At 44.8% G+C, this 21664-nt stretch overlaps 1 protein-coding gene across 1 annotated transcript in view; it reads right to left on the bottom strand.

The window, feature by feature from the left end:
* The window catches only part of foxp4 (forkhead box P4), a 169722-nt gene that overhangs the window by 106549 nt on the left and 41509 nt on the right, over positions 1-21664 (bottom strand). The gene's annotated exons all lie outside the window — the stretch shown is intronic.

Genomic DNA, 21664 nt, shown 5'->3' with positions numbered 1-21664 from the left:
AGTGAGAAGGTGATATATGTGTGAAGAGGGACCAAAGGTAAGGGGGGAGGAGAGGGCAGGAGAGGACAAGGGAGGAGGGAAGGAAGGAAGAGGGCAGCCTGAGGTTTGGGCCTGTAGGTCTACCTGTAAATGTCAGGGAGGGGCTGTAGGGAGGGGAGATGCTTCAGTGTGATTTGAGGTTGTCAGCTGATGTTGTGGTGAACCAATACAGTTTGTACTTTACACCACATACTCATGACTAAGGAACACATACACAGCCTTTTGTTATTCCACAAGCATATATTCCATTAGCAGCGCCACCAGCGCTCTCACCTGCTCTTGCCTCAGAGAAAAAGAAAACATTCATTCTCTCCGGAGGCAGGTGGAACACACACACAGACACACAGGGTTTCTCACACAATGGGCGGAATGCCCCCCTGGCAGAAGCAAACACAGAGAAAGTTTATTTCTAAAACTGGTAGCAGAAATCAGTGATTGGGCTCATCATTAACAGTTCACAGGCCCAGCTCATCTGAAGCTTGTTGTGTTTTCCAAACGTCTCTCTCTCTTGTTCCTTCACTTTCTCTCTGTTTCTGTCTCTCCTTCCCACTCTCCCACGCTCACGCTTTCCCTTAACGATGGCAAATGCCTCCCCGCTCCTTGTGTTAGCGAGCTTTGTATTTTCAAAAACAACAACAAACTCAGGAGGGGCGCATTTTGTTGTGTTTGTCGAAGGAGAGCGTTCTAATTAGAGGGACCCTAAGAACACGCATCAAACATCCTCCCCTCAAAGACAACCCTGCTCTGTACACACACACACACACACGCTCGCGCACAGCATATCTGGTTATTGTCAAAAGTTGTGCTTTTCGACAGACGGCTATTGGAGTTGTGTGGCTCTTTAAGCCTTGTCTCTATCTCTCAATTCAATTCAATTAAAGGGGCTTTATTTGCATGGGAAACATATGTTTACATTGCCAAAGCAATTGAAATAGATAATAAACAAAAGTGAAATAAACAATAAAAAATTAACAGTAAACATAATACTCACAAAAAGTTCCAAAAGAATAAAGACATTACAAATGTCATATTATGTCTATTATTATGTCTATATAAAGTGTTGTAATGATGTGCAAATAGTTAAAGTACAAAACGGAAAATAAATAAACATGTAGGTTGTATTTACAATGGTGTTTGTTCTTCACTGGTTGACCTTTTCTTGTGAGGTCACAAGTCTTGCTGCTGTGATGGCACACTGTGGTATTTCACCCAGTAGATATGGGAGTTTATCAAAATTGGATTTGTTTTCAAATTATTTGTGGATCTGTGTAATCTGAGAGAAATATGTGTCTCTAATATGGTAATACATTTGGCAGGAGGTTAGGAAGTGCAGCTCAGTTTCCACCTCATTTTGTGGGCAGTGTGCACATAGCCTGTCTTCTCTTGAGAGCCAGGTCTTCCTACGGCGGCCTTTCGCAATAGCAATGCTATGCTCACTGAGTCTGTACATAGTCAAAGCTTTCGTTAAGTTTGGGTCAGTCACGGTGGTCAGGTATTCTGCGTACTCTCTGTTAAGGGCTAAATAGCATTCTAGTTTGCTCAGTTTTTTTGTAAATTCATTCCAATGTGTCAAGTAATTATCTTTTTGTTTTCGCATGATTTGGTTGGGTCTAATTGTGTTGCTGTCCTGGGGCTCTGTGGCGTCTGTTTGTGTTTGTGAACAGAGCCCCAGGACCAGCTTGCTTAGGGGACTCTTCTCCAGGTTCATCTCTCTGTAAGTGATGGCTTTGTTATGGAATGTTTGGGAATCGCTTCCTTTTAGGTGGTTGTAGAATTGAACGGCTCTTTTCTGGATTTTGATAATTAGCGTGTATCGGCCTATTTCTGCTCTGTATGCATTATTTGGTGTTTTAAGTTGTACACAGAGAATATTTTTTGCAGAATTCTGTATGCAGAGTCTCAATTTGGTGTTTGTCCAATTTTGTGAATTCTTGGTTGGTGAGGGGACCCCAGACCACACAACCATAAAAGGCAATGGGTTCTATAACTGATTCAAGTATTTTTATTGATCCTAATTGGTATGTCGAATTTTATGTTCATTTTGATGGCATAGAAGGCTTTTCTTACATTGTCTCTCAGATCGTTCACAGCTTTGTGGAAGTTACCTATGGCGCTGATGTTAAGACCGAGGTATGTATAGTTTTTTGTGTGCTCTTGGGCAACGGTGTCTAGATGGAATTTGTATTCGTGGTCCTGGCAACTGGACCTTTTTTGGAACACCATTATTATTGTCTTACTGAGATTTACTGTCAGGGCCCAGGTCTGGCAGAATCTGTGAAGAAGATTTAGGTGCTGCTGTAGGCCCTCCTTGGTTGGGGACAGAAGCACCAGATCATCAGCAAACAGTAGACATTTGACTACTGTCAAAAGTTTGGACACACCTACTCATTCCAGGGTTTTCTTAATTTTTACTATTTTTTACATTGTAGAATAATAATGAAGACAGCAAAACTATGAAATAACACATGGAATCGTGTAGTAACCAAAAAAGTGTTAAACAATTAAAAATATATTTTATATTTGAGATTCTTCAAAGTAGCCACCCCTTGCCTTGATGACAGCTTTTGAGTCAACGAGGGGCACAATCTTTGTCTTTTGTGTGTCCTCAGTGGATGTGTGGGGGTTGTCAGGAGAGCAATCAGGGGAGATGACAGGGGGGCAGTTAGGAGGAGGTGGGATTATTGTCTTTTATTTTTTGGCTTCAGAAGTAGGTTCAGACTGAACATTACTCACTCAGTGGTGTGTTGGGTGGTATTTCCAGGTTGTGTTTCTTCTGCAGGTTTTGGTATGTTAGAAGTTTTGTTTTTGATAGTCCTCGGTAGTAATAGTCCATTCAAGTAATTTTGTCCAAATCAAGGTATTAGGTCTGGAATTTTGATTTGGATTGAAGGTTTTGATGTTAAGGTTAGTATCCTGTATAAGTCCTTGTGAAAAAATTCAAGTTTAACTACATTTATCCAACTCTAATTATATATTTTTGCAGAAGAACTCAGGAGCCCATGAGCTCAATCTCTCTCTCTCTCTCTCTCTCTCTCTCTCTCTCTCTCTCTCTCTCTCTCTCTCTCTCTCTCTCTCTCTCTCTCTCTCTCTCTCTCTCTCTCTCTCTCTCTCTCTCTCTCTCTCTCTCTCTCTCTCTCTCTCTCTCTCTCTCTCTCTCTCTCTCTCTCTCTCTCTCTCTCTCTCTCTCTCTCTCTCTCTCTCTCTCTCTCTCTCTCTCAGTTATGTGTGGCCAGTAGTCTCCCTCCCTCCCTCCAGAACAGGTGTAGTAGCTGCTCCTATGCTGCATTAGAAGGTCTTTAAGGGTCTTCAGGCACAGATTGAGTTTCCTCCAGACTGTACAGCTCATTGACTTCATCCCACAGCAGACGCTTCATATGCCTCTCTAACCATGAATCACTGTCTACTAGCTATCACTGCCCCTCTCTCTACCGCATACCTCCAGGAGTGGAAGAGATAGAGAGAAAGAGAGAGAGAGAGTTTGCAGAGAGAGTATGGAGGTGAACGAGGGTTGAAGGAGGGACCTGTCACTTTTATACAGGTAGACACACGCGTACGCATGAACAATCACACACACACAGGGCTATGTGGTACACTATAGTGCTCTAATGGGTGTGTACTATGTCATATCCTGTAATGGGTGTATATAGCTATAGTAATAGGAGGTCAGAGCAGAGGCACAGGCATAAATCTACCTTTGATTAGAGCTGTGAGACAGAAAACGCAGCACACACACACCGTTTTAAGTGTTTCTGGCAGAGCAGAAGAGCTTCCTGTGCAGAGGCCTGCCCTGACCTGTTACACACACACACACATACACACACACACACACACACACACACACACACACACACACACACACACACACACACACACACACACACACACACACACACACACACACACACACACACCCCAAACCCCCTGCAGCTGAACCCCTGACCTGAGAGAGAGCAGGAAGAGGCATTCCCACTACCCTGGAGAGAGGGAGGGATGGATAGATGGAGGGAGGAAGAGGGAGGGAGGGAGAGAAAGGGAGGAGGTGTACAGATCAGAGAGATACATAATGTGTTTGGGATAGAGGGGGAATAAAGTGTTCTTCTCCCTTTTAGTTGGGATGGAGGAGAAGAGAGAGAGGATGGGACTGAACATGCCACAGCTATAGGACAGCGAGAGAGAGAGAGAGAGAGAGAGAGAGAGAGAGAGAGAGAGAGAGAGAGAGAGAGAGAGAGAGAGACACCCTGCTAGAGTAATATACGCTGACACACACTTCTCTCTGTTTCTCTCTCTAGTATGAACAGGTCCTCATGTGTAATTGATGAAGCTGGGTGGATCTTCCAATATGTCCTGTTGCTACAGGTAGCTGCTGCAACGGCTCCTTAGTAAGAACTAGGGTTGCAAAGCTACCAGTCATTTACCAAAGTTAATGGATTCATCTGCAATCTATGGTAACTTTGGTAATTTATACTTGAATGACTTAAAACAAAAGTATTCATATAAAGTATTAATTTTATCTATTATAATTGTATCTACCATATGGTCTATCCACTAGACCAGAGCTCTCCAATCCTATTCCTGGAGAACTACCGTCCTGTAGGTTTAAGCTCCAAATCTAATCTATCGCGCAGGTGATTGTAATAATTATCTGGTTGATAAACTGAATCAGGTTAGTTACAACTGGTGTTGGAGAGAAATTCTGCAGCGGGGTAGTTCTCCAGGAAGAGGATTGGAGAGCCCTGGTCTAGTGGATAGACCATATGGTTCGGGGTAGTTCTCCAGGAAGAGGATTGGAGAGCCCTGGTCTAGTGGATAGACCATATGGTTCGGGGTAGTTCTCCAGGAAGAGGATTGGAGAGCCCTGGTCTAGTGGATAGACCATATGGTTCGGGGTAGTTCTCCAGGAAGAGGATTGGAGAGCCCTGGTCTAGTGGATAGACCATATGGTTCGGGGTAGTTCTCCAGGAAGAGGATTGGAGAGCCCTGGTCTAGTGGATAGACCATATGGTTCGGGGTAGTTCTCCAGGAAGAGGATTGGAGAGCCCTGGTCTAGTGGATAGACCATATGGTTCGGGGTAGTTCTCCAGGAAGAGGATTGGAGAGCCCTGGTCTAGTGGATAGACCATATGGTTCGGGGTAGTTCTTCAGGAAGAGGATTGGAGAGCCCTGGTCTAGTGGATAGACCATATGGTTCGGGGTAGTTCTCCAGGAAGAGGATTGGAGAGCCCTGGTCTAGTGGATAGACCATATGGTTCGGGGTAGTTCTCCAGGAAGAGGATTGGAGAGCCCTGGTCTAGTGGATAGACCATATGGTTCGGGGTAGTTCTCCAGGAAGAGGATTGGAGAGCCCTGGTCTAGTGGATAGACCATATGGTTCGGGGTAGTTCTCCAGGAAGAGGATTGGAGAGCCCTGGTCTAGTGGATAGACCATATGGTTCGGGGTAGTTCTCCAGGAAGAGGATTGGAGAGCCCTGGTCTAGTGGATAGACCATATGGTTCGGGGTAGTTCTCCAGGAAGAGGATTGGAGAGCCCTGGTCTAGTGGATAGACCATATGGTTCAAGAGAAAACAGCCTCAATGAAAAAAGCATCTAATCAATAATGGCATTATTTTCAATTAACTCTGCAACTCTTTCAACTATTGACATTTTTCACAACTGCCAGCAGTTCAACACCAAAACATTTAAAACAGACATATTGACATAGTAAAATAAATAAAAGTCTATAAAAAATAATATAAAGGATATTTAATGCTTAAATCCTCCTATTAAACACCAAAGGTTTTCCCTATGTTGAAGGTTTATATTTCGGATAATGTTTTACAGCTTTGTAATTCAATGTTTATTTAAAATCATATTTATTTTATTATTTTATATATTTTATGTGATAAGGCCACACACAGGGCCAGAGATAATTACAGACACCTGTGATAATCTGAAGTACACAAAAAGGCCACTAGATGTCCTCTTACAAAGGTAAAAAAAACTTGAAAGCTAAAACATTTCCATTAATATACCTTCCCTTTACAACCCTAGTAAGAATCTCCTAAAAGGCCTTGTACAGCACAACGTAGGGAGGAGACGGGTGGCTGCGGGTGCGTCCCACCCGCAGGCACTGATAACCCTGTATGAGTGATCAACACTCATAAAATGGTTATCAGATCAGGTCTGGTCTCCCAGCCCTATCCCTCCGTAATGCCATCTCTTCCCTGTCCTACGGCTCACAATACCACGATCACTGGCTAGCTGTCTGGGAGCAATGGAGACAGGACAGTATCCTTCCAGAACTTTCTCTTCATTATCATAACTCTCTCTCACACACACTGTCACACACTGTCACACACTGTCAGATACATTCTCTCAGGAGGCAGACAGGTTGTTGACAAACTGGTTAAGATTTGCAGCTCCAGAACAGGAATGAAGTGTAGGTTTTAGTCAACTACACACATCACAGCTTGAAGTAATACAACAGTACTGACCACTAGAACCATATATATGTAAGACACCAATATGCTGTCCCAATACACTACAACATATTACAACAATAAACTATGTGATAGTACACAATGTAATCCCCCTGCTAACCCTTGCTCCAAATCCTAACCCATTGTCAGTTTTTATTTTTTTACCTTAATCTTTCCCTCGCTTTTCGTCTTTCTTTGTCTTCTTCTATCTCATCCCTTGTTCTCTTTCAGGACAGGTTCAGATGCCTCTCTGTGGCACATCTCTGATTGGCTCAACTCCTGCACACCTGCAGTCAACTCCTCCCCCTCCCCGTATGTGTGTGTTTGTGTGTGTGTGTATATGTGAAGTGTATGCGTGTGTGTGTATGTATGTCTGTGTGTGTGTGTTTACAGCAGCTTACTGGGTTATTAAGTCTTTATCATGTTAAGCCTCATGTGGGAATATTTATACTGCTCCCTGAATGCCTGTTTCCTCGCCTTGCATCAGCTCCCAGGAACGCTGCTTATTAATACAGGGAACCAGGGAGGGAGGAGGAGGGAGGGGTGTGGGGGGAGTAGGGTCTGTGCCAACACATCTCCACATCTCTCTCTGTCTGTCACTCTCTCTCTCACTCTCTCTCTCTCTCTCTCTCTCGTTGTCTATCACCACACCGGCTTTACCTTTTTCAGTCTATGCCCCCTTCTCTTTCTGTTTTTTTCTCCTTATCTGTCTCCCGCTCTCTCTCTTTCAGGCCACTGAAACAGAGCTCCTCAGTGGAGTGTGCAGATTACAGTCCTGCTCTACTACAAACATACAAACTGAAACTCAGTCACAGGCGTGTGTGTGTGTGTGTGTGTGTGTGTGTGTGTGTGTGTGTGTGTGTGTGTGTGTGTGTGTGTGTGTGTGTGTGTGTGTGTGTGTGTGTGTGTGAGCACGCGTACTGGATCTCAAGTCTGAGGTTCACTAGAGCATCTTTAACCCTGGTAAATATAAACGCCACAGCATTTAGATAACCCAGTCACCCAACTCATGCAGATAATACCATAAACACACTCTCACCCAAACACTAGTCCCTAAGGGCAGCTAGAAAAAGGTACATATTGAGAACCTACCACCAGCATGAAGGCTGCTCTGCTCTCCAGCATTCTGCTGTGTTGTCAGGCTTCTTCTATATTTTCTTAAACAGAGAGTGCATTCCAGAAATGTGTATCTAAAATAAACAAACAGCTTTGTGTTTGACTGCAGTTTTCTCTACTCTGAGACCTGTACGTGTATGTGCGTACATGCGGGTGTGTAGATAAATGAATGCCGGTTCTTTGTTTGTTTGAGTCACCAGAGGAAGGACAGGGTGTGTTTATGTGAGCTAGACCGCAGGCCAGAGGGCAGGTGTCTGTATGTGTGTTTGTGTATATGTGAGAGAGAATAGTGTGTCCATATGGGCTGTCTCTGGCCAGTAAACCTGTATTTCCCTCTCTGCCCTGCACTTCCCCTGTACCCTGCCTGTCCCATCACCATCAAAGGCCTCAGGCTTCCCTCTCGCGTCCATTCAGCCTGCTGATCCTCTCTAACCTCTCCACTCTCCTCCCCCTGCTCCCCATTAGGACAGGCTGGAATGTTCTGACAGTAAAGGAGAGATCCTTGCTTGAAGACTGCTTAGCTGGGCACTCAACCATTCCTCTTTTATATGGGGGGGGGGCGCTCTGGGGATACACAGAGATGCACGCACGGACACACACACAGGCTCTCTCTAGTCATGGCACACTGCTACACTTGGCATTATTTTTCTGTGTGTGTGCTCAACCACCCAAAAGACCAACACTGCAGCACAGTCGACTACCTCTCCTCCCTGCTCCCGTCCTCCTCTCCTCCCTGCTCCCGTCCTCCTCTCCTCTGTCAATGGGAATAAAGAAAGGAAGAGGAAAAAGAGCATATCTGCGTGGCATTTTTGAGCTGCTGAAGATTAGCTTCAATAAAAGAAGATGAGGTCAGAGGAAAGCAGAAATCCCCAAACACACACTTGGCCAGGTACTCATCCACTCACTCCCTCTTTCATTATTCAGACATCGCTCTCTCCCCCTCTCTTCTTTGCTCATCTGCTACAGAGTGGATATCCCTTCATTCAGCCCAGCTGTCTCTTTAGCGAGTTGATTGGTTGCTAGCAGCCATATAGCCGCAAGCTAAAGGCCAACGCTAGCTGTCTCAGGCTGCACTGGCCCCTCTCCAACACTAGCAAGTTAGCCTTTAGCGCACGGCTAAGCTAATGCTAGCTATTCTATAAACTAGTGTACCAGCGAGGATTTCCTACACTAGACACCTTGTTTCAGCAGTTGATAAGTCAATGTGATAATCTGCCAATGTTTTTCATGTCATTACATGAAGATATAAGGGGGATCATAGCTATATTCAATCAAATTAAAGTTGATTTAAACCTATGTTTAACCCTTTATCATGGTTGGTGTCTTGACGGATTTATATCATATATTAAGTATTAATCAGTTAAATTAGACATTGAACTTGAACCCTGTAAGAATCCTGGATCTAGCTGTTGGACAGCTTTTTGTATAGAGATCTCAGAAATGTAGTGTAACTATGTCTCCTTATGCTGAAAACAGTTTAATGGACACACAAATCCTAAATGATGTATGCGACTGCAAAATCGAATGCTTCTAACCAAAAGAGTCACCTTACCTTAATACTTAAAACCTAAATCCTAGCTGTCATTAACATGATTCTTCAGTAATTATGCATAATATTGGATGTGCATTTGGTGTCCAGCTGATTAGTTAAGCGTGATATTTTCACACGTCATCATCTGATCCAGGAAGTTATTTTCTGAATGACAGTCAAGTAACGAACAGCTGTTGTGATTGCGCATGTGATGCAACAACCTCTCAAGTACTGGAAAAAAAGTGTTCACGAGGAATGTCAAGAATATCTTGGTGTCTCATTCGTTATGCCGGTGAAGACAGTTGTGCCTGGATCAACATTGGATCTGACATCTAACATCCCTAGCTAATGTATGTTGATCAGTCACAGTCAATCGATGTTTGAAAAGTCATAGTCATTCGATCAATAATATAATAAAACTCGTAGCAACATGTTTTACATTTAATTTACAATCTGTAGAAACTATGAGAATAGAAATGTTGATAGCTTTTGTGAAACATCACAGCAGTTGAAAAATATATGGCAAATATGTCACATCATATAAATCCAATATGGATAGTGTTAAGAGATAGATGGGAGGGTTTGAGGTGTAGCTGAAGGATGGGACTAGATGGTCTTCAGAGATAGATGGGGGGGTTTGAGGTGTAGCTGAAGGATGGTACTAGATGGTCTTCAGAGATAGATGGGGGGGTTTGAGGTGTAGCTGAAGGATGGGACTAGATGGTCTTCAGAGATAGATGGGAGGGTTTGAGGTGTAGCTGAAGGATGGGACTAGATGGTCTTCAGAGATAGATGGGAGGGTTTGAGGGGAGCTAAAGGATAGGACTAGATGGTCTTCAGAGATAGATGGGAGGGTTTGAGGGGTAGCTGAAGGATGGGACTAGATGGTCTTCAGAGATAGATGGGAGGGTTTGAGGTGTAGCTGAAGGATGGGACTAGATGGTCTTCAGAGATAGATGGGAGGGTTTGAGGTGTAGCTGAAGGATGGGACTAGATGGTCTTCAGAGATAGATGGGAGGGTTTGAGGTGTAGCTGAAGGATGGGACTAGATGGTCTTCAGAGATAGATGGGAGGGTTTGAGGGGAGCTGAAGGATGGGACTAGATGGTCTTCAGAGATAGATGGGAGGGTTTGAGGGGAGCTGAAGGATGGGACTAGATGGTCTTCAGAGATAGATGGGAGGGTTTGAGGGGAGCTGAAGGATGGGACTAAAAACAACCAAAAGATAACTACTGTAAATATAATGTGTCCGTAAAATGTATATAGTATGTATAAGCTGGACGTAGAAGCCTAAGTGTTGTTGTTCATTAGTTTACTACAATTAGCAGAAGGGTGGTGGGGTTAGGGGAAAATAATAAAGGAAAATACATTAAAAAAAATATATATACAGTACAAATCAAAAGTTTGGACACACCTATTCATTCAAGCATTTTTCTTTCTTTTTACTATTTTCTACATTGTAGAATAGTGAAGACATCAACACTATGAAACACATACGGAATCATGTAGTAACCAAAAAAGTATATTTTAGATTTTAGATTCTTGAAAGTAGCCACCCATTGCCTTGATGAAAGCTTTGCACACTCTTGGCATTCACTCTTGGCAACCAGATTCATGAGGTAGTCACCTGGAATGCTTCTCCAACAGTCTTGAAGGAGTTCCCACATATGCTGAGCACTTGTTGGCTGCTTTTCCTTCACTCTGCAGTCCAACTCATCCAAAAACATCTCAATTGGGTAGAGGTCGGGTGATTGTGGAGGCCAGGTCATCTGATGCAGTACTCCATCACTTTCCTTCTTGGTCAAATAGCCCATACACAGCCTGGAGGTGTGTTGGGTCATTGTCCTGTTGAAAAACAAATGATAGTTCCACTAAGCGCAAACCAGATGGGATGGCGTATCGCTACAGAATGCTGTGGTAGCCATGCTGGTTAAATGTACCTTGAATTCTAAATAAATCACTGACAGTGTCACCAGCAAAGTACCCCCACACCATCACACCTCCGCCTCCATGCTTCACAGTGGGGACCACACATGTGGAGATCATTCGTTCACCTACTCTGTGTCTCACAAAGACACGGCGGTTGGAACCAAACATATCAAATTTGGACTCATCAGACCAAAGGACAGATTTCCACTGGTCTAATGTCCATTGCTCGTGTTTCTTGGCCCAAGCAAGTCTCTTCTTCTTATTGGTGTCCTTTAGTAGTGGTTTCTTTTCAGCAATTCAACCATGAAGGCCTGATTCAAGCAGTCTCCTCTGAACTGTTGATGTTGAGATGTGTCTGTTACTTGAACTTTGTGAAGCATTTATCTGGGCTGCAATCTGAGGTGCAGTTAATTGCCGATTTCTGAGGCTCTAATGAACTTATCCTCTGCAGCAGAGGTAACTCTGGGTCTTCCTTTCCTGTGGCGGTCCTCATGAAAGCCAGTTTCATCATAGCGCTTGATGGTTTTTGCGACTGCACTTGAAGAAACTTTCAAAGTTCTTGAAATATTCCGTATTGACTGACCTTCATGTCTTAAAGTAATGATGGACTGTCGTTTCTCTTTGCTTATTTGAGGTGTTCTTGCCATAATAAGGACTTGGTCTTTTACCAAATAGGGCTGTCTTCTGTATACCACCTCTACCTTGTGACAACACAACTGATTGGTTCAAACACATTAAGAAGGAAAGAAATTCCACAAATGAACTTTTAACAAGGCACACCTGTTAATTGAAATTCATTCCAAGTGACTACCTCATGAAGCTTGTTGAAAGAATGCCAAGTGTGCAAAGCTGTCATCAAGGCAAAGGGTGGCTACTTTGAAGAATCTAAAATATAAAGTATATTTTGATTTGTTGAACACTTTTTTGGTTACCACATGGTTCCATATGTGTTATTTCATAGTTTTGATGTCTTCACTATTATTTTAGAATGTAGGAAACAGTAAAAATAAAGAAAAACCCTTGAATAAGTAGGTGTGTTCAAACTTTTGACTGGTACTGTATATATATATATATATATTAAAGCTGATCTACCCCCCCAAAAAAAGAGCAAAAAATAGTTTGCTAGGAATGTCTAGAATGTGCCTCGATCATTCCGTGGGTGAAGACAGCTGTACCTGGATCCACGTAGGATCTGATATCCCTAGCTAATTGATCATCTGTTGTTGTCTGCTTGATTTACAGCAGGTCCTCTTTGGATTTAACAGAGAAAGCATTAAGGTAATACATTTATGTTTTCATATGTTTTTGTGGCTCGGATTGGACACCAAGTATACTGTGAGTAATTGTGTAGGATAGACTATTGCGCAACACCCAACGCAATTCATGTGAATTATTCTGGAGATATTCTACAACAATATGATCTGCTAATGAAATAACATGACAAATACATGTTGTTTTCCATGTTTCACCTGCAATTTTAAACAATACAAGGTGCTTGAAGTTTGGGAGTTCAGAAATTAAAGTACTGAAATAGGTCTCCCCTCCCCTGTGTCTCCCCCTCCCCTTGTCTCCCCTCCCCTGTGTCTCCCCCTCCCCTCCCCTTGTCTCCCCTCCCCTGTGTCTCCCCCTCCCCTCCCCTGTGTCTCCCCCTCCCCTCCCCTGTGTCTCCCCCTCCCCTTGTCTTGTCTCCCCTGTGTCTCCCCCTCCCCTCCCCTGTCTCCCCCTCCCCTCGTCTCCCCTCCCCTGTGTCTCCCCCTCCCCTTGTCTCCCCTCCCATGTGTCTCCCCCTCCCCTCCCCTGTGTCTCCCGCTCCCCTCCCCTGTGTCTCCCCCTCCCCTCCCCTTGTCTCCCCTCCCCTGTGTCTCCCCCTCCCCTCCCCTTGTCTCCCCTCCCCTGTGTCTCCCCCTCCCCTTGTCTCCCCTCCCCTGTCTCCCTTCCCCTGTGTCCCCCGCTCCCCTTGTCTCCCCTCCCCTGTGTCTCCCCCTCCCCTGTGTCTCCCCCACCCCTTGTCTCCCCTCCCCTGTGTCTCCCCATCCCCTGTGTCTCCCCCACCCCTTGTCTCCCCTCCCCTGTGTCTCCCACTCCCCTTGTCCCCCCCCCCTGTGTCTCCCTTCCCCTGTGTCTCCCCCTCCCCTTGTCTCCCCTCCCCTGTGTCTCCCCCTCCCCTGTGTATCCCCCTCCCCTCCCCTGTGTCTCCCCCTCCCCTTGTCTCTCCTCCCCTGTGTCTCCCCCTCCCATTGTCTCCCATCCCCTGTGTCTCCCCCTCCCCTTGTCTCTCCTCCCCTGTGTCTCCCCCTCCCCTTGTCTCCCATCCCCTGTCTCCCCCTCCCCTTGTCTCCCCTCCCCTGTGTCTCCCCCTCCCCTCCCCTGTGTCTCCCCTCCCCTGTGTCTCCCCCTCCCCTTGTCTCCCCTCCCCTGTGTCTCCCCCTCCCATGTGTCTCCCGCTCCCCGCCTCCCCTGTGTCTCCCCCTCCCCTCCCGTGTCTCCCCCTCCCCTTGTCTCCCATCCCCTGTGTCTCCCCCTCCCATCCCCTGTGTCTCCCCCTCCCCTTGTCTCCCCTCCCCCTGTTTCTCCTATAGGAGAGGAGACTTGCGAGGAAACACGTTTCATTGTGAACCGTCACAATAATAATCTACTGTAGTTAAAGGACAATTCAATGATCAAGGTCAGGGACCGACCTGACAGAGAAGGGAGAGGAGAGAGACAGAGGGAAGAGGAGAGTAGGGATAGAGAGAAAGAAATAGAGGAGGAGGGACAGGGAAAGGGAGCCAGATAAAAGATGAGTGTGCCTTGAACTGAAGGAAACAATAATAAAAAGTTGATATTAAAAAAGAACACGCACCGACCCACAACCTAGAGTCTGGACTGGCCATATGGTGCTTGGGCTTTCTGAGCATGTGTGTGGGGGTGTGTGTCCGCATGTGAGTGTGTGTGAGATTGTGGTTCTTTGAAGACAAAGTCCCTGTTTGCCTAGGCCATAAAGATTAGAGCTCTCAGTCAGGTGGGCTTAGGAGCCATAGGTAAACACACACCACATTCCACACAGATGAGATCACTCCGTGTGTGTGTGTGTGTGTGTGAGTGACCAAGGCAAACATTCACTCCTTCCTCAACCCCGACCCTTCTTTTTAGAGTGCAGTAAGTGATTTGCCAGTTTGCCTGTAGACTGCTAAAAGCCCAGCTAGCATATTTGGTTCCATGGAAGTTGTGGGAACCCTGGAAGTTTTCCTGGAAGGTTTTATTAAAGAGAACGTAAATGATAGGTTATTTGAAGATTATTAATTAATGTTCTGAGAACATGTTTCAATAAGACTTTTAATAACACTGCTAGCTTAGGTTAACCGTTTTGAACTCCAAGCACAGATAGGACACATGGAAATTAATCGTGCAAACACATTTTTTTTTTTGTAGTAGTGTCAAACCTACAATCTTCTGTTCTCTATCCATGGAATTAGTCCACTGTGCCACCAGAATGGAGCTAGCATACTGTATTTTTTTACACATACAAACCTGTTCATTTCAGTCTATCCAAATAGACCCCATTTCAAAGGAAACAAGCACTCATTAAGATCAGGTGTGGCCAATTAGTTGGCCAACACACCTGAACACACTTACCAAGATAGAGGATAGAGAAATGTTTGTTGACGCTGCGAATGGAATGTATATGTTCTTAAATAATATTCTTTGAATATTCTTTGAACGTTACTAATGTGTTCTTGTGTTTTTTATGTAAAGTTTCTTAATGTTCTCTGAACAATTTGAGAACATGACTTTAAATAGAACCATGAGGAAACCTGGAGGAAACGTTATGCTGAAGTACTGAAATTCCCACTTAAGAAACATATGGTTCTCAGAACGTTATGTGCTAGCTGGGAGTGGAGCTCTCCACATACACACACACACACACATACACACATGAATGCACACACACAGCTACACACAGACAAATATTTGGAGAAGGAGCAGGCCTCTCACACACCTCATTTATCTGAGGCCAAATCACGAGTCGGAAGAATTGAGGGTTATTAGTGTGAGCGTGCATGTGTGCGTTGTGTGTGTGGAATGTGAATGTGTACAATGTGTGTGTGTGTGTGTGTGTGTGTGTGAGGAATAAGGGTCAAGACATCGGCCGGTTGAACATCCTCTTGTGATCATGAGAATTAATAATCCCCTCCGTCCCCCCTCTCTCACCCTCTGCCCCCCCCCCCCCCCCCCCCCCCCCCCCCTCTCACCCTGCCTCCTTTTCCAGTATTAGGGGGTAATAGCAGGGTAAGGGCAGGCTATGACAGTCCACAGTGTTAATACCCAGATTGTATTTAACATGGCAGAACAGAGGTTAGTGAGGGGGGTAGAGAGGGGGAGAGAGAGAGAGAGAACAGAGGTTAGGGAGGGGGGGGAGAGGGGGAGAGCGAGAGAGAACAGAGGTTAGGGAGGGGGGAGAGAGGGGGAGAGAGAACAGAGGTTAGGGAGGGGGAGAGAGGGGCAGAGCGAGAGAGAACAGAGCTTAGGGAGGGGGGGAGAGAGAACAGAGGTTAGGGAGGGAGGGAGAGCGAGAGAGAACAGAGGTTAGGGAGGGGGGGAGAGAGAACAGAGGTTAGGGAGGGAGGGAGAGCGAGAGAGAACAGAGGTTAGGGAGGGGGAGAGAGGGGGAGAGAGAACAGAGGTTAGGAAGGGGGGAGAGAGGGGGAGAGCGAGAGAAAACAGAGGTTAGGGAGGGGGTAGAGAGGGGGAGAGAGAACAGAGGTTAGGGAGGGGGGTAGAGAGGGGGAGAGAGAACAGAGTTTAGGGAGGGGGTAGAGAGGGGGAGAGAGAACAGAGGTTAGGGAGGGGGTAGAGAGGGGGAGAGAGAACAGAGGTTAGGGAGGGGGTAGAGAGAACAGAGGTTAGGGAGGGGGTAGAGAGGGGGAGAGAGAACAGAGGTTAGGGAGGGGGAGAGAGGGGGAGAGAGAACAGAGGTTAGGGAGGGGGTAGAGAGGGGGAGAGAGAACAGAGGTTAGGGAGGGGGTAGAGAGGGGGAGAGAGAACAGAGGTGGTTTCTTTATTACCATCAGGAACCAGCTTGCGTGCCACTGAGCAATTAGCAGCTAGGTCCTACGAGACGCCTTTATTAGAATGACCTTCAGATGGAGAGAGAGAGAGGAATAGAGAGAGAGAGAGATAGAGGGGGATGTGGGAGAGGTGGGTGAGTTAGGGGGATGACTATACGGGTGAGAGGGTGGGCAGGGAGGGGGGAAGAGGGGGAAGAAGAGAGGGATGATGGCTGAGACAGAGGAGTCAGCTGGTCTGAGGACAGAGGATGGTGTGATTGTGAAAAAGAGGAGAGGTTAAACAGAGGGCCACGTGGTACTCAATCAAAACTGTTATCCAGATCTCTGTGATGCCAAAACAAAATGATAGTTATTACACTGTGAAAATGAAGAGTGATAAAAATGAGGGAAGCAAGAAAGCAATGAAGGAAGAAAAAGGTTGAAAGAAAGAGACAGATCCTGACGTGTTTGTGTGTGTATGGTTTGTGTGGGTGTGTGTGTGTGTGTGTGTGCATATTACAGCATTGGAGAGTGACAGGTGTCACATGAATCAAAAGACTGACAGAAGATGGGTGGTACTAAAGCGTCCTGCATTAGAGAGCGGCTCGCTCCCATCGCCTGTGTGTGTGTGTGTGTGTGTGTTTGTATGTGTCACGCCTGTCAAAGTGTGTTTGGTTTTGTTTATCTCTGAAGAAAGCTCTCCCCACTTTAAGTTATAAAATAGAAGGCTTCTAAACCAAACTGAATCCCCTTTGTTTCAGGGTTAAACGTCTGCCTGCTTGTTGTCTAAGTAACTGTCACATTAGTCTGTCAGGAATAAATGTGCTTTTTATAAATGTTGTCACAGCCTTTCATATATTCAACATATCTCTCCATGTGGAATAAGCAGTGTGATATGATATTTTCCCCCAGTCCAGTACAAGGTTTGCTGTATGAATGGATCACTTGTGTGAAAAATGGAGTTAGCCTTCTCTCAGCCTTGTGGAATCATCAGATCCTTGCTACTGAAAGTACTACATCCCTCTGCAAATATTGACCTGGATATCCTACACATTCCACTGTGGCAACTCCATAAACTTAATTACGCAGATGAATCAACCTTTCATTATTTGTGTAGGAATACTATGTACAATTCTGGACATTTTGCTTTTTTCCCCCCATTGTGGAAACGAGGCTGTACTCAGCTATATTAATGAATGTAATTGTGCTTGTCAAATGCCTGAGGCAAAAACAGATTTTTATTTACCAAATCAAAATGGTTACGAGGTAGTTAAAACAAATACACAGATTTTATTTCACCTGGAAACGGGCGGAAAACGGACTTTATAAAGTGCTGAAGTGGGATTTAAAAAACGAGGACGTAAAATGTTTTAATAAACGGACATGATATAATTTTATTCATCTGCTTTCAAGTCGGTCACTTTGCAGTTCCCAGTTAATTAATAGATTGGATCAGAGAGGGTTTAATCAAATATAATTGAATAAGTCCGTAATAAAAACAGGGCAGACTTTAAAGGAGACATGCGGGGAAAATGATAGCATGTCCACTTTTCAAATTAATTGAATTTTAGTACTTTTGAACTTGGTCCAAGGCATCACTGCACTAATTAATTCACACACCACATCCAAAAAGTGGCAGAACAAGATGATATCTCCACCCACCCCCACACACACACTATTTTCCTCTGTTTTTTACACCTCAAAAGGGAAAAAGCAGAACAACCAGACATACTCAGTAGTGACAGTCTATATTGTTATTCTGGTAATTGTTAGTTTTCTGCGATTCCTTTTTGCTTTTCTCCATGTTTTTGTCTTTTGGGGCAAAACTAAAATATTAATACTTTCTAAGGCGGTTCTCATTGAATAAAAAAATGTATCTTCTATCATTTAGTAGAGAAAGAAAAATCTTTGTTAAAGTGATATGCATGCTAATTAATAGGAGTAGAGAGAATACCGAGAGAAGTACTACTAATTTGAAACATACTAATATTAATAGAATAATTGATGGTGCAATATAAATAAATGAATAGAGTAATTGGATGCCTTCAATTCAATTGAGAAAGGACATTAATTTCCCTGCTGAGGCCTTTATCACAAGAAGCAAGGGATGAAGGAGAGAAGACAAACTAAACATGCACTGTTCACTTTTAAAACACATTAATATTTCACTTTGCTAATTCAAAATTCACTAAGAACAACTTGTATTGCATGTCTTGTGATTTTCATTTGTACTTAAGAAAAAATACTTTTTGTTGAGGATGAAATTGCGGCCACGCTGTGAAACGTTGGTTTATTTGGTTTTTAAATCCGAACAGACACCCATCCTCTTCACCCCAATCATTTACCATAACGCGATGGGAGAGAGAGGGGGAGAGAGAAAGAGGAGTGGACTATGTCATTACCATCCTTATTACTCCTCATTAAAATACCCACATCAAAAAGAAATACCACCGCAAACCGTGTGTGAGCGTGTTGTGTGTGCACACGTGCGTGTGTATGAGCACGCGCCTGTCCGTATGCAAAAGTGACAAAAAAGAACAATATAATTGGAGAAATGTATGCAGTAATAATAGGTATTCACAAAATGATAATTCATATTAAACAGGGAGCATAAAGCCAGCCTCATTTGCATGTTTTAGATTATATGCATTTGAAAAGTAATTTCCGCGGGGCATATGAATGACATTAATTCCCGCGCGGGTTCTGCTATAGACCTCAAACTATCAAACACTCAAACATTTAACAGATGAAAAAAGTGCCTGGTGCGTTGGCAAGAGGAGATTTCAAGGTTAAAGTATTTGAATGTGATTTTTAAAGTTCTGTCTTGATTTGTTTAAAGTTGCTCCTCGCCTAGTTAAGAGTTCCATTAACTGGGAGTCGGGCCGAGGCTTGGTTTAAACTGTGCTCTGTGTGTGTGTGTGTGTGTGTGTGTGTGTGTGTGTGTGTGTGTGTGTGTGTGTGTGTGTGTGTGTGTGTGTGTGTTTCCCTTCGTACCAGCTAGAGAGAGACACTTCTCCTCCTTAACCACCTCCATTTCCTCAGTAATAACCCTGGCTAACTATGTCTGACTGTCTGACTCACACGGTACTGGATGTGTGTGGACCTGGTGGTCCTGCTTTACTGGACAACCACATACTAATTGAAAGCCCATTACAGAGCAACACTAGACCTGACTAAACCGAGACTAAACCCAGGAACTGGCCCTGAGGAAGATGACTGCATGAGACATGAAGAAGAGAAGGAGAAATAGTAGAGGAAAGAGGAGAAGAAGAAGAGGAGGAGAAATAGTAGAGGAAAGAGGAGAAGAAGAAGAGAAGGAGAAATAGTAGAGGAAAGAGGAGAAGAAGAAGAGGAGGAGAAATAGTAGAGGAAAGAGGAGAAGAAGAAGAGAAGGAGAAATAGTAGAGGAAAGAGGAGAAGAAGAAGAGGAGGAGAAATAGTAGAGGAAAGAGGAGAAGAAGAAGAGGAGGAGAAATAGTAGAGGAAAGAGGAGAAGAAGAAGAAGAAGAGAAGGAGAAATAGTAGAGGAAAGAGGAGAAGAAGAAGAGGAGGAGAAATAGTAGAGGAAAGAGGAGAAGAAGAAGAGAAGGAGAAATAGTAGAGGAAAGAGGAGAAGAAGAAGAGGAGGAGAAATAGTAGAGGAAAGAGGAGAAGAAGAAGAGAAGGAGAAATAGTAGAGGAAAGAGGAGAAGAAGAAGAGGAGGAGAGGAAAAATGGAAAGAGAGAGAAAGGAAAAAAAAGAGAAAAGAACGATGAAGACAGAAAGAAAGAGAGAGTGTGTATAAGAGAGCGGATCCCTTTATACCAGTGTCCATTAGGATAGAGAGAGAGGAGGCAAAGACAGAGGAAGACCCCAGGGCAGGAAACAGTGTGAATGTGTGCCTGGCTGCAGTGGAAAACGGGCCACAGACACACAGCACAGCACTCCACATTCTTCTCCTATTAGAGAATCTGCTCTCCAGCCACACTGACTCATTACTGTGTGTGTGTGTGTGGAGTCAGGCGTATATGGGAGCGACCAGACAGCACACACCATCAAGATGTCCCCCACCTGTTAGTCTAACTTAGTCTTGGCCCACATACAAAGTGGGGAGAGTTGGGAGAACGGGGGGGAGGCGGGTGGGGGAGAGAGGAAAGAACAGACTAGACAAAACAAAGAGAAGAGAAAAGACAACATGATGCATGCTTGTTGTTTGTGGTTAGTGTTACATGTGTAAACACGGCAGCCAGCTGGGAATATGGGAGTGGATGCTGACCTCATTAAGACTAGAAGGCTCCTGAACCACTGCTTCACTCACATACTGTATGGAGGAACACTTTGCTTCACAGACAATTATAACAACCACAACTAAACACACACACACACAAACAACCGCAGCACAAAGTAAACACACACACACACACACACACACACACACACACACACACACACACACACACACACACACACACACACACACACACACACACACACACACACACACACACGCACACACACGTCTGAGATAAATGGCTATTCGCTAAACAACAGTAGAAAACACACACGCACTCATGCATGGTTCTCTCTTTTACAGGTCTTCTGCCTATAGGACAGATAAACAGAGGGAACAGAGAGAACAATGATTCAAGAGGAGGAAGATTGGACTTTTATAGCATTAACTGGTCTCTCCCTCCCTCCCCCTCTCCTCTCCCTCAATTTTTCCCTCTCCCTCTGTCACTCTGTCCCCCTGCTTCTCTTTTGTCTGTGGTGTCTAAGCACTCTCAGTAATGAGGAGCGTTTCAGTTAGCAGACATCAGAAGAGAGAGATGGAGAGAGTGAGAGGGGGGAGGAGGGGAGAGGAGAGAGTGAGTAACTAGGGGCAGTAAAAGTGGGCTAATTGGGGCCTGGGAAACGTGTTTGTTTTGTTCCTTGCTCTTTTTTCCCAGCAGATCTGTTCATCTCAACCACACCAGGAGTCAGTGCAGATCTGTTCATCTCAACCACACCAGGAGTCAGTGCAGATCTGTTCATCTCAACCACACCAGGAGTCACTGCAGATCTGTTCATCTCAACCACACCAGGAGTCAGTGCAGATCTGTTCATCTCAACCACACCAGGAGTCAGTGCAGATCTGTTCATCTCAACCACACCAGGAGTCAGTGCAGATCTGTTCATCTCAACCACACCAGGAGTCAGTGCAGATCTGTTCATCTCAACCACACCAGGAGTCAGTGCAGATCTGTTCATCTCAACCACACCAGGAGTCAGTGCAGATCTGTTCATCTCAACCACACCAGGAGTCAGTGCAGATCTGTTCATCTCAACCACACCAGGAGTCAGTGCAGATCTGTTCATCTCAACCACATCAGGAGTCAGTGCAGATCTGTTCATCTCAACCACACCAGGAGTCAGTGCAGATCTGTTCATCTCAACCACACCAGGAGTCAGTGCAGATCTGTTCATCTCAACCACACCAGGAGTCAGTGCAGATCTGTTCATTTCAACCACACCAGGAGTCAGTGCAGATCTGTTCATCTCAACCACACCAGGAGTCACTGCAGATCTGTTCATCTCAACCACACCAGGA

The sequence above is a fragment of the Salvelinus namaycush genome, chromosome 20, assembly GCF_016432855.1.
Source record: "Salvelinus namaycush isolate Seneca chromosome 20, SaNama_1.0, whole genome shotgun sequence".
NCBI lineage: Eukaryota > Metazoa > Chordata > Actinopteri > Salmoniformes > Salmonidae > Salvelinus > Salvelinus namaycush.
The sequence above is the reverse complement of the archived record's forward strand: the minus strand, read 5'-3'. Positions and strand labels throughout refer to the sequence as shown.